Raw genomic sequence first — 12,200 nt, forward strand, 5'->3', positions numbered from 1 at the left:
TACCTGGATCTGTTGATCCTTCAACTGACTTTTGGACATTGTGTCCCAATTTGTTACCTTTTTCGCCAAATCTACCCAATGTGTCCCCACCGCTTTAGTAATTGAAATATGTGGGCTATAACCTGAGCGATATAAAGAACTCATTTCCTTGGTCAAAGTACAGGTCACTACTGTATTACCTTGCTTGTCCCAAAACATATAATTCAAAATTATCCTTGCACATTTGTGCCTAAAGAATTCTTTTTCATATTCTTTATCCGGACCAGGGGCCTGTCTGTAGTACATAGTACAATGTAAGTGCACCGCAACCTGCAGTGACCCGCTCCTAGATTTACTTAAAGCTAGGTTGATCAAATCTGTATCAACCCTCCCTGGCCCATTTGAAATCAAGTCCTGGCTATACCAGTAAAACAAGTCTTCTACTCCTTGTAATACCAAGCCATCCGCTAACCTTTTTGCCTCAATGCCTTTAGGTGTGGGAATTGCCGCTATTCCAAACAAATGCATCAAATCTCTTCCCAGCAAATTAACTGGACAAACTTTCGATATAATTACCCTACACCTAACAGTTTGGTTTGTTTGCAGATCTGTGAACAATAGAGGATGAGACAGTGGTTTCTTATAGATTTTCCGGTTTGACGCTTTCACAAGGACAAACTCATCTGTTTCGCAGTTCGGGGGTAGAACTGTTGGACCCAAAAGTGTACGCAATGCACCTGAATCACATAAAAACTCCACTTTCTGTCCCTCAACCAAAAACTGTATCATGGGTTTTTGATCCAGATGCATAGCAATACCCAAATGTGCCAGGTTTATGACTTCACAGTCACAATCCTGCCCTTCCTTAATTTCCTGGGTGTCCTGACATTCATCGCAGAGAGTGTCTGCCTCATCATCATCACAATAATTCTCACTTTTTTCTTCTCTACAATAATCACAATAATGAATTTGGCGCCTTCCTTTACTATTATATAGTCATGCGGAGCCCTTGTTCATAAGCTGTGGGGGATGTTGCCACTCTTCGCAGCCGGCAGCAAAGTGCCCACGTCTACCGCATTTAAAACATTCTCCACATTTTAACCTTCCCTCATATTCCTCTGAATGTCCACCCTGTTTATACGACATGTCCCATTTCGGGCCCCCACTTCTTTGTACGCCACCATGGCGCCCTTGCCCCCGTCGGTCCTGTACCAAAAATATACCACCATCATCCCCTACTGCTAACACTTGTACTTTCTTTTTCTTTTTTAAATTGAAATGTCACTCAGCATGCAGTGCATATTCAAACAAAGGTTGCAGTCTACATGTTCTGTGATCAACCATATGCTTAGTTATAAAACTATTTATCGGAGCCTTACAACCTTTAAGAAAAGCGTTTTTCAATTGCTGTTCGTACGGACTATCAGTAGTCTGATCCTGCGGAATCATCATTCCACAATGGTTATTGAACACTTCTGTCAATCTTACAATATAGTGATCTACAGATTCATCATCATTTTGGATGCACTGATTTATTACTGTCCAATCTGCTCTTGGATGCCACATCAGAAATTCTCTTCAACAGATCAGTGACTCGTGTGTCTAACACCCCAGAATTATGCTTTAATGTAGTGCCGTCATCTGCCTTACATGTCCAAGCACCACAAACTAAGTGCCAATCTGGACCCAGGATTTGTCGCACTACTTGTTCTACTTCTAAACCATTTAGATGATAACTTAAATGCATACCAACTATGTTCTCAGAAAACTTTTGAAAATTGACCTTGGGATGAGGAATACCATCCGTAGCTCATTTTATATCCTCTCTATCCCAGGGACGATAAACTAAAATAGTTGGCTCTTGTCCAACATTCCCTGCTTGTGGGTTTGCAACTTGTATTAAGGGAAGGGCTTCTGAGTGGTCAGAAAGTTTAATGGCCCAATGTCCTTGCCCCTCTGGTCCCGACCTTAACTGCATAGGTTGGTCTACCTGTTGCAAAGCAACCTTGGGTACTACGGGAATTTGCGGGTAAATTGGAGGGGTCACAACGTTTCCTTGAGCAGCCAATAACCCACCCTGCTGTACAGATCCCACATCTTCAGACTGATATTGAGGAGGTTCTGCCGGTACAGCAGCAGCAATTTCCCCATACGGTGGGGCAGTTGCCTGCCTTTGTACCGCACAAACTGTATGCTCATCCTCCTTATCTAAAAATAAAGCTACTTTTCCACTTGGCACCAGTGATCCCTTTTGATTTATTTTTTCTTTTTCCTGGCACTGTTTTTCTTTTATAGCTCATTTATTTGCCTCTTCTAACCATTTTTGTGCTTGGGGAAATCCCAATTGTCTTTGTTTTTAGTTCTAGTTCCCGCATCTCTTTTCAAATCTCTAACCAATTTTGCACAGGCATTCTTATTCAGTGTACCATCAAAATCATATCTCGACTTCCACTTTTTCAAAAATTTAACATTATTTTTGTTTAAACCTTTCATATACTTAGCATCAACATTTAAACAGGCATCACTCTCACACTTGTAGCAACTTGAACCCATGTTTCCCCTAGATTTCTTATTTTACCTTCCCTTTTTTTTTTTCTCTCTTTTTTCTCTTTTTTTTTTTTTCAGGTATTTAGCACTGTATCAAAATTATTTTACAGGGCTTATTATAAAATGGGACTATCTTAACGGGTGACCCTAACAAAATAATCTTAACAAGTAATCCTATCCATCCTTAACTAAAAATAAAACCTTGTCGACAAGATTAAATTAAATTAAAAGAAATTTTTTTCATCCTACCTGAACCAGATGAGACTCCGTTTCCCCTTTTCATTCAGAAACCGTCCCTCAGATAGGGATCAGAGAGCGACTGACCTCTTCAACGACAAATCAGTTGGAGGGCTTTCAGTCGAGGGAATCTTAAGATGAGAAACCCTCACCTGCACAGGTTTTTCGGTCTCTCTGTCGGTCTGATCCATATCTTCATAGAGGTTTGCGGTCCGAAGGACCAAAATGTCAGAAGAAAAAATTCAAATGAGTCACATCTGCCTCAGGTGATGAATTTTCCTTTATTAGCAGCTAACCAGATTACACAGCATGTTGGCCAAGATGTCCGGTCTGGACTGATCTGATCTCCTCTGATCTGATCAACTTGTTTACTGACATCAACTTTTATACTGCAAGCCAAACAACTTTTTGTTACATTTCTGACCGTTGACAGTTGGCTATGAAAAACATGTTTATCACAAATTACCTCAAACCCACAGTTAGTACAGAATGTTCAAGAAGTACAGAATGTTCAATTCAACAACGGTAGCTCAAATTTTCCAGGACACACAGCCTGCCCCAGTAAATTAACTCTTACTCAGCCATGCGTCCTTATCCCAGGTTTCACTGAGCTATAACCAAATCTCTTTATTCTGAAATGCAGAAAACAGATATCATTCAGGTTCATAAGCAATGCTGCATATTGTTCACAGATGAGGCCCATCTTTGATAGGCATATCCCAACAAATAACATGTTCACTTTGCAAGAACAGGAAAATGACAAATAACAGTATGTTTTTAAAACTTTTTCTCTTAACAGAAACCTCTGGGGCCACTCCAACTGGTGTAAGTGCTTGGTTAATACATGCACAAGGGAGAATTGTACTTGATTATGAGCCTGATGAGGGCTGAGTACAATGGCAGTATGACCTCCTTTGACATTGATGCCATCCTTTACTTGTAGGTTGAGTCATACAGAAGGATTCCCTCACTACCATAGCTATCTGGTGGTCAAAGTTTAGGTTACTATCTATCTGTGTTCCTAGGTCCCTCACCACTGGGTCTACTTTAGGGGTGTACTATCAATATTATAATTTGCGGGAGTATTTGATTTATTGAAGAAAATGATTATGCATTTTTTTAGCATTTATTCTCAGACCATGTTTTTGCACCAGTCGTTTGTCATTTTTAGGCCTGTTTGTAGGATGTCAACATCATTTGGGGATTTAGTGATTGCTCTCAGCTTACAGTCATCAGTGAACTTGGTGACCCAGATACTCAGAACATTGGCCTTCACGTCACAGAAATATATACCAAATGGGGGGGGTCCCAACATTGAGCCCTGTGGGACACTGCTAGTAATGGATTTCTTATCAGAAGTGGATTTGTCTATCTAGAAAACATGTGTCCTGTCAGTGAGCCAGTTTGCTATCCATCTGATGATGTAGGGGTTTATGCATAAGTCAGTAAGTTTATCTATGATCCCTTAGTGGGGGATTATGTCGAAAGCTTTAGCCAGGTCTAGATAAGCAGTGTGTACCATTTTAACCTCATCCATGGCCCAGGTGACTTTCTTGAAGAAGCCCACCAGATTAAGCAGGCAAGACCTCCCTTTGACAAAGCCAAATTATATCTGGTCTAGTGTTTGGAGATATCCTGTGCCATTATTGATAAGGTCCATAATAATTCTCTCCATGGCCTTGTAGATAGGATTGGTCAAGCTTATGGGTCTGTAGTTTCCCTGGGTCAGTTGATGGGCCCCCCTTAAGTAACGGGATGACTGTTGCAGTCCTTCATTCCTCTGGGACAAAGCCTGCCTGAAGGCTGTGGTTAAAGTTTCTAGTGACCCCGATAGATTCTGTTTTAAGCTATTTAAGAAGCATCCTGGAATGTTTTGGGACCCATGGTGGCTGTGTTATTGGCTTTAGTGAGCAAAGCAAGGACCTGTTCCCTTGTAATGACCAGTAGTGGGATGGTTGTGGGTATTTCTTTGGGTGTGGTAGGAGGTGATGGGGAGGAGAAGTTTGAACTGAACTTATCAGCCAGCAGGTTTGCCAAAGTTTCAAGCTGGGTGTAAGTGTTGCTGCTCATAATTTACTGGGCAAATTGCTGAGCATTTCCCATGAGGTTATGAGCATAATTAAGAAAAGTCTTACAGTTATTTTTCACCTGGGAGACTATCTTTGCCTCATAGTTTGATTTGGCAGATTTGACCAGTTCTCTAATTTGTTTGTTTAAACTGGTGAGTGTTTTTTGCACTGTTTTCTGTGTTCCTTCTTGGCTTTGGAGAGGATGTTTTTCCTTTTTTTTTGAATAGCCTACTTATGCTACGGGTCCACTAGAGTGGTTTATTTTTGCCAGTTATCATATGTTTGACTCGGACAGGTATTGCCTCCTCTATGTAGCTATGAATGTGGTTGTACAGTGATTTTGTGTACAGCATAGAGTAGACCTCACCTCCTCCCTTTGTTTTATCCTGAGCTGATGGGGATCGAAATCTATGAATGGCATTGTAGCCTTTGATAGCTGGGATGCTGTCCATGGTTCTGAACCATCTTTCTATGACTGCACACGTCTGCATTGTCCAGGGTGAGGAGTGCCTCCAGGGAGTGTAGTTTTTTATTTAAACTCCTAGCACTGAGCAGCAGTACCTATAGGTGGTTGTGAGTGACTTTTATGTTGGAGGGTTTAACAACTTGACACGGCCTAAAAAAGGCACTATGGGGATAAATAGAGTTTTTGTCAGTATCTGGAAGCCAAGTGGTGACAAGTGAAACCCATCTCTGGCAAAGCATTGTGGTTTGTCGATCATATTTCCCCAGGCTGTCAGATATTGAATACTCCTATTGTGACAGCAGAAACAAAGCCTATTGTTGAAGTCAGTAATTTTTTGCTGGTACTATGGCATCTTCATTGGTGAAGGTAGGATGCTACTCAAAACTGGATTTATACCTGCCTGGGACACATATTCAGAGAGCTCCACTATATCTCTTTTCATATAGTCCACTGAGATACGCCTTAGGTCATTTATGCCCTCATGGACTATGACCATGTCATACTGGTACGTGTGGTCTAAAAATCAAAGTGCATGTGTGATCTGTTGGTTCCTGGCTCCAGACAGACAGCTCACTGTGATCTTCTCCTTGGTTAGCTTGGTAAGGAGGACATCAGTATGTCTTACAATGGCATCCCCGATAACTAGAATGTTTGGTTATGTGATGTGTTGTCTTATATGCTTGGAAGTGGGGCTACTATGATTTTCAGATTTATACATTGTGTGAGTATATGTGGGGCCACTGAGAGATGTTTGGTGGTTTGGGTAGATTTCTTATGTACCTCCGCATATGTGGATCTATGTGTTTGTTCCTTAGTGTTGGTAGTGAGGGTTTTGGGTGTAAAGCTGAAAACCTGGTTTTCATTTTTCATGTATGTTTGTGAGAGCTTTGCCTCCAGTGACATTGTGTATCTACAGCTCTCAGACACTGTGTTTGTCTGTTCTAAAATTAAATGGCTCTCAGTAAACATGAGGCAATTACTACACTGCATGTGGATGTCTATATCCACCAGGCCAGAAATAGAGATGACAGAGAAGCACCTATCCATTACACCTGATCCTTAGTAAATGGGAAGGAGAAGGGGAGAGTCACTAAAAGGTCTAAGTCAGAGTGTTTAGTAGTACACTATAGGATGACCTACACTGATGCTGCCCTCTGCACAAACTAGCAGCTCTCTGAGCAGCTATGAACAGTGGGAGACTATAGAGGACATTTCCTATACAGGATTTTAAAACTGAAGAAGTTTGCATATGTACAAGGCAGAGTTAACTGGCTTTTACACCAGCAGGATGAAAGACTTTTACACAGTTAATCCTTCAGACCAATCAGATAATCACACAATAAGTCTTTCACCGGCAGTTCCCAACTTGGATAGGTTGAGTAAGCCCTCTGCTCCCACCAGAGTGCAGAAGAAAACCCTCTTAATGTAAAACAAACTGATTTTGAGCTCAACTGCAGTAACAAATGCTTTACAACAAAAAGGCAGAACTCCTTGGAAGTAAGTTCACAAACTCAGAAAAATATTTCCAAATACAAAAAAAATGTGTGCAAATGTAGGAAAACTTCTACAAACACAGTAAAACTTTGCAAAACAGAAATATTTTGGCAAACTCAGGTGAACTTTGGCAAACTCGGAACAGCTTTTGCTCTATCATTGGAGGTTAGAAATATCAGGATACTGTTAAAATGGTCTAAGAGCAGTACAGTAACAAATAGATGGAGGTTAACAAGTGCAGGCTAAAAACAATGAAAAATTCAACAAAATCAATAAATGCAGCACAGAAGTGTTAAATAGCACTGAGATAGTTACAGCAAGTGCAAAAAATAAAAAAATAAAACCTTATATCAGATTTTTGTAGGTCCACAGGTCAGGTGGCTTTAGATGCAGTCCAAAGTCTTGTAGTCACAGGTGTCCAAGTCACACACACAGAGCTCAGAATAAAGGAGCCTTAATTGTGAGACCTTGTATGTGTTTGTGTTTTATTTCTGTCAAACTCTAAATCAAGACTGGCACAATCAAACAGCTTCCACTTCTCTCTTTCACATATTGGATATAATTACATTATTAATTAACCAACCATACAGTGTTTTCTCATTCCAGAGCTGCCAAGAGCTTTTTGTTTTGATTCTATGGACCATGAAGAGAGACACCATAGTTAACTGTCTTGCCCAGCCCTATCAATATCAACTTTAGGTTAGGGGGGTGAAAGGTTAACATTTCTAAATCTCACACAAACTGTAGGTGTAATCATAAACTGACTTCTCATATTAGTAATATATTCTACTAGTATCATCACTATAATTATAGTAAGGGCACTCATAACCTCTCCCTAATTAATATCTATATTAATACCCATTTCTCTTAAAATATATCCACCCCAAGGAAGAAAACAGTAAGCAAGCTATAGTTACTATGGGACATGAGAGATATTGGTTATTCCATACTTATTGGTTATCATGAAATGGGTAATGGTATTCCCTGATCAGTCTCAGTAAGAAACTAAGGTCCCTCATAAAATCATCCAAGGCTAACTTCGAAAGAAAAATAGCCAAGGATTCAAAAGATAACCGCAAAGCCTTCTTTAGCTATGTCAAGAATCTAAGTGGCAACTTGCAGATATGCTCTGAGCTAGTGAAAAATAGCACAAAATATAGTGAACCTACTGATATTGCCAACATCCTGGCAGATAGATTCAGTGCAAACTTCACTCCCCTTTCACCCCCAAAAGGGCCCACAACAATACCAGAAACGTATAGTGTCCTGGAAATCACAGACACACAGGTGAAAACAGCCCTTTCAAAAGCCAAAAGCACAGTGTCAATCGGGGCCAGATGATGTCCCAGGCTGTGTCTTGTATGAACTACAGAACGAACTAACCCCCACCTAAACACATTGTTCAACCTCAGCCTCTCCACAGGCTACGTGCCCATAGAATGGCGCACAGCAACGGTTATTCCACTGCACAAAGGAGGGGCCACAACTGACCCTAGTAACTATCGCTCCATAAGCCTGACTAGCCTGGTCTGCAAGGCTATGGAGTGCATCATCATGGAACTCATTAACAAGGACATTGGGAACCTCAAAACACTTGACCTGACCCAGTTCAGTTTTGTTAAGGACAGATCATGCCAAATAAACCTGGTTGACTTCTTTGAGACAGTCACCAAGGCCATAGATGAGGGGAAGGTGGTTCACACAACCTACCTTGACCTTGCCAAGGCTTTTGACACCATTCCCCACTCGGGAATTATAGAAAAACTCACCAGCCTGAACATAAACCCCTACATCACGAGATGGGTTGCTAACTGGCTTACAAACAGAACTCACACAGTAAGAATAGTGGGCTCCAGGTCCGACTCTAAACCAGTCACAAGTGGTGTCCCACAAAGCTCGGTCCTGGGACCCCTACTGTTCGGCATATACTTCTTAGAAGTACAGGCAAACACAGGAGGACTATGGCTAACCAAGTTCGCTGATGACTGCAAACTGGGAGCCATAATTGACTCTCCGACTGAAATGGACATTCTCCAAAAGGGTCTTACTGAGATGGACACCTGGTGTCAAAGCCATGGTCTCAAGCTAAATGCCAAAAAATGCATAGTCATCCCATTTGGGAAAAACAAAACACCCATGAATTACCACATAGTTGGCAGCCCCCTTAATACAGAAGAGATTATAAGAGATCTGGGGACCCAGGTAGATAGTAATCTCTCCTTTGACAATCATATTGCCAAAGTAATTAGGAAATCCTTCTATGTAGCCCATCTAATTACTAAGGGGTTTGCATCTAGAAATAAAGAGGTTATAGTGCCCCTCTACTCGTCATTCATCAGACCCATCATAGAGTACAATGCCCCATTTGGGATGTACCTCACAAGACACTTCCAACAGCTGGAAAGACCACAAAAGTACCTCACCAAGAGGATTACTGTTCTCAAACATATGTCCTATGCAGCCCGACTGGAAAAACTCCGGCTGTACTCAGTGGCATATTGCTTACTCAGAGGTGATCTCTGCCTGACTTACAAAGCCATGTCCGACTCAGAATTGATGGAGATGCTCCACCTAAAGAAATCCAACTCACTGCGAGCCACTCACTCTAGTGAGCTAAACCTCACCCACAACAATAAGTAGAACATACTGGAGGGATATATTCCTGTCACAGAGACTCCCCATGCTTTGGAACAAAATTCCTAACTATATTAGGCAGAGCCCCTCACTAACACTCTTCAAGAGAAACCTTGATGAGTGGATGGGTAACAGAAAATACACCCCTGGGATCACTTCATTGGCTCTTCTTGACAGAGACTCAGTTAATTAATCAATGGGGCGGCGAAAGCTGACACGCTCTGGCTAGGCTTATAAATGTCCTTGGGCATTTAGCCTAGTACCTACCTATGAACCTATATAATTTAATGACTTTCCAGTTGTAATAATTAACCTTATACCTGTCTGTGCATTACCTCTCCACATTAATCATTTTGAAATGTGGGTCCATTCAACCTGATTAACTTTCAGTATTTATTTTGTATGACATGCATTCTGGACATTTACTCAGAAATCTTAAACTTTCTTAATAACACATGTTAAGACAATAACATACATGTCTAAAATTCCATTAGCAACTTAACATTTTATATGAATAGGCAGACATATTGCAATGATGTGCACTTGCAATTAAATAAATGGGAGCCATTTAAACCTTCACAGCAGGTTTCACAAGTAAAGGGGGGACCATTTGCCTAAGTATACATTAAGGTCTTGGTTTAAAAATTTTAAAAATTAACCAAGTGAGAAATGCCAGCCCACAATAAAAGGAAGCAGAACAAAAGCCATGTGAGGGAGCTAGCAGAGGTAGTAGTGGCACCATGTTGAAGAGTAAAGTTGTCTTAAAACTGCAGCGGCTGCACATTATCACAAGGGCCTGTACCTTATCCCGGTAGAGGGTAGAGAAATCAGTGCTAAGAGGGATATAGCATCATATCTGCTTTTAAGTGTACATTTGTTATGGAGAAACTGGCCCCAGCAGTCCACTCTATTTAGAACCACAGGAGATACATTTTTTCAGATGCAATTGGCCAGTGTTTATTTGGGCCGGAAAGGAAGGACAGAAATGCAATCAGGTGGAAGTGCCTGATGTTATCTAGGTAGATGTTTTCATAGATAATGACCTTGATGACACAGTACTTACTGTACATGCAGTTATATGCAGCCAGGCACTGAGGCAAGCTAATAGGAAAGGTAACTGCTATCAGTTATAAGGTGGATTTGCCAGGCAGGAAGAAAGAAATGTAAACTCTAGCATGTCAATATGATGAAGCCCTACCATGATAGAGAAACACTAGTTCTTAATATCTGCAGTGGGTTACAAGCAGAAGCACGGCTGGGGAGTTCTGTTGATTGGGTTCCTCAGTAAAGCTAAAACTGACACCTCAGGAGATGGGGCAGTTCTGCTACAGCAGCTATCCCTAATCAAGAAATGCATGCAATACTATAGGAATTTGGGGATATATTCACCTTTAAGCCAGAGTGTCCTCAAGTAGTTGCGCACAATGTGGGCATATGAACCCAATATCACTCAAACAGGCTCCTCACAGGGTACCTAAGCAAGTCAACCAAACCACGCAGAAGGAACTACAGGAGATTTTGAAAGTGGAGCAATCTATATTTCCAACGGTCCCTGGGTCTCACCAGTGCTGGTAGTGTCAAAAATGGATTGGAACACCAAGTTTTTGTGTAGCCTGTAAGGTGACTAAATAATTACACAGAAGCAGATGTAGATACCTTATGCTCAGGAGTGATGAAGCATTAGAACAGCTGTATGAGGCTGAGTATCAAACCACGGTTGATCTGACTGTAGGTTACTGGCAAGTGCCATTGAAATCCACACCACAGTGAGGGAGATGTCAGTATTTGTCAAACTATTTCCATTGTCTGAGGTCTGCAAAATGACCTTTGTGGCGAAAAATACCCCAGCAACTTTTTACAGGCTGATAGACTGCATCCTAGAATGATCCAGAAACTATTCTCTTGTTTACATAGATGGCATTACAATTCTTAGTGAATCCTGGCAAGATCATACACAACATGTCAGAGAGGTGTTGAACAGAATGAAAAGCACTGTGTTAACTGTTAAGGTAAAGAAATGCTAGGGGTGAATGGCAAAGTTTATGCTGGCCATTGGGTGGGTGGTGGTCAGACCCTGCCACTGGGAAGGTTTTCCAGGTTTATCCTACCCCTGTTAACAAAAAGCAGGTGAGGGTATTCCGCAGGGCAGCAAGGTGTTTCCCATTATCATTATACATAGCCACTTTTCTCACATTACTAAAAAGAATAGGCTAGGCACAGTTTCTGGATACCAGCTTCTAAGCAGGCTTTAGATAATATTAGGGAGGGCTTGAGTGGATTCACCTCCACCACAACGACCACCACCAGTAACAGCTAGTACTAATTATAGCCAGGACATTGTGAAGCAGGCAGATCATGAATTGGGAGCTGCACTTAGCCATATCTCTTCAAAGGGAAGAATATCCAGTAATATGTCTTAGTTGCACCTTCAGCTAAAGGAAGACTTGCATGCAGATCTTGAGAAGGAATATTTGGGAACAGAATGGGCTTTTCAAATGTTTCAGCTTTAGGTATATGGGAAGTATTTCATAGCAATTATGATCAAATTCCTTTGACATGTTTACAAGAGACAGTGGACAAAACAGCAAGCTTCTTAGATGGAGTCTGGGATTACAGTTATACAATATTACATGGTACTGGAGTTGTGTCATTAATGCAGATCCAGATGGTTTATCAAGAGAGATGGATGGGGGTATAACTTAGAATGCATTTTTCATAGGTATTTACTAGGCTAAGACCACAGGAGCCTTTTTAAGCCTAGCCATGCATCCCAA

This window comes from Protopterus annectens, chromosome 3.part0 (assembly GCF_019279795.1).
Source record: "Protopterus annectens isolate FY-2018-M chromosome 3.part0, PAN1.0, whole genome shotgun sequence".
Taxonomy (NCBI): Eukaryota; Metazoa; Chordata; order Ceratodontiformes; family Protopteridae; genus Protopterus; species Protopterus annectens.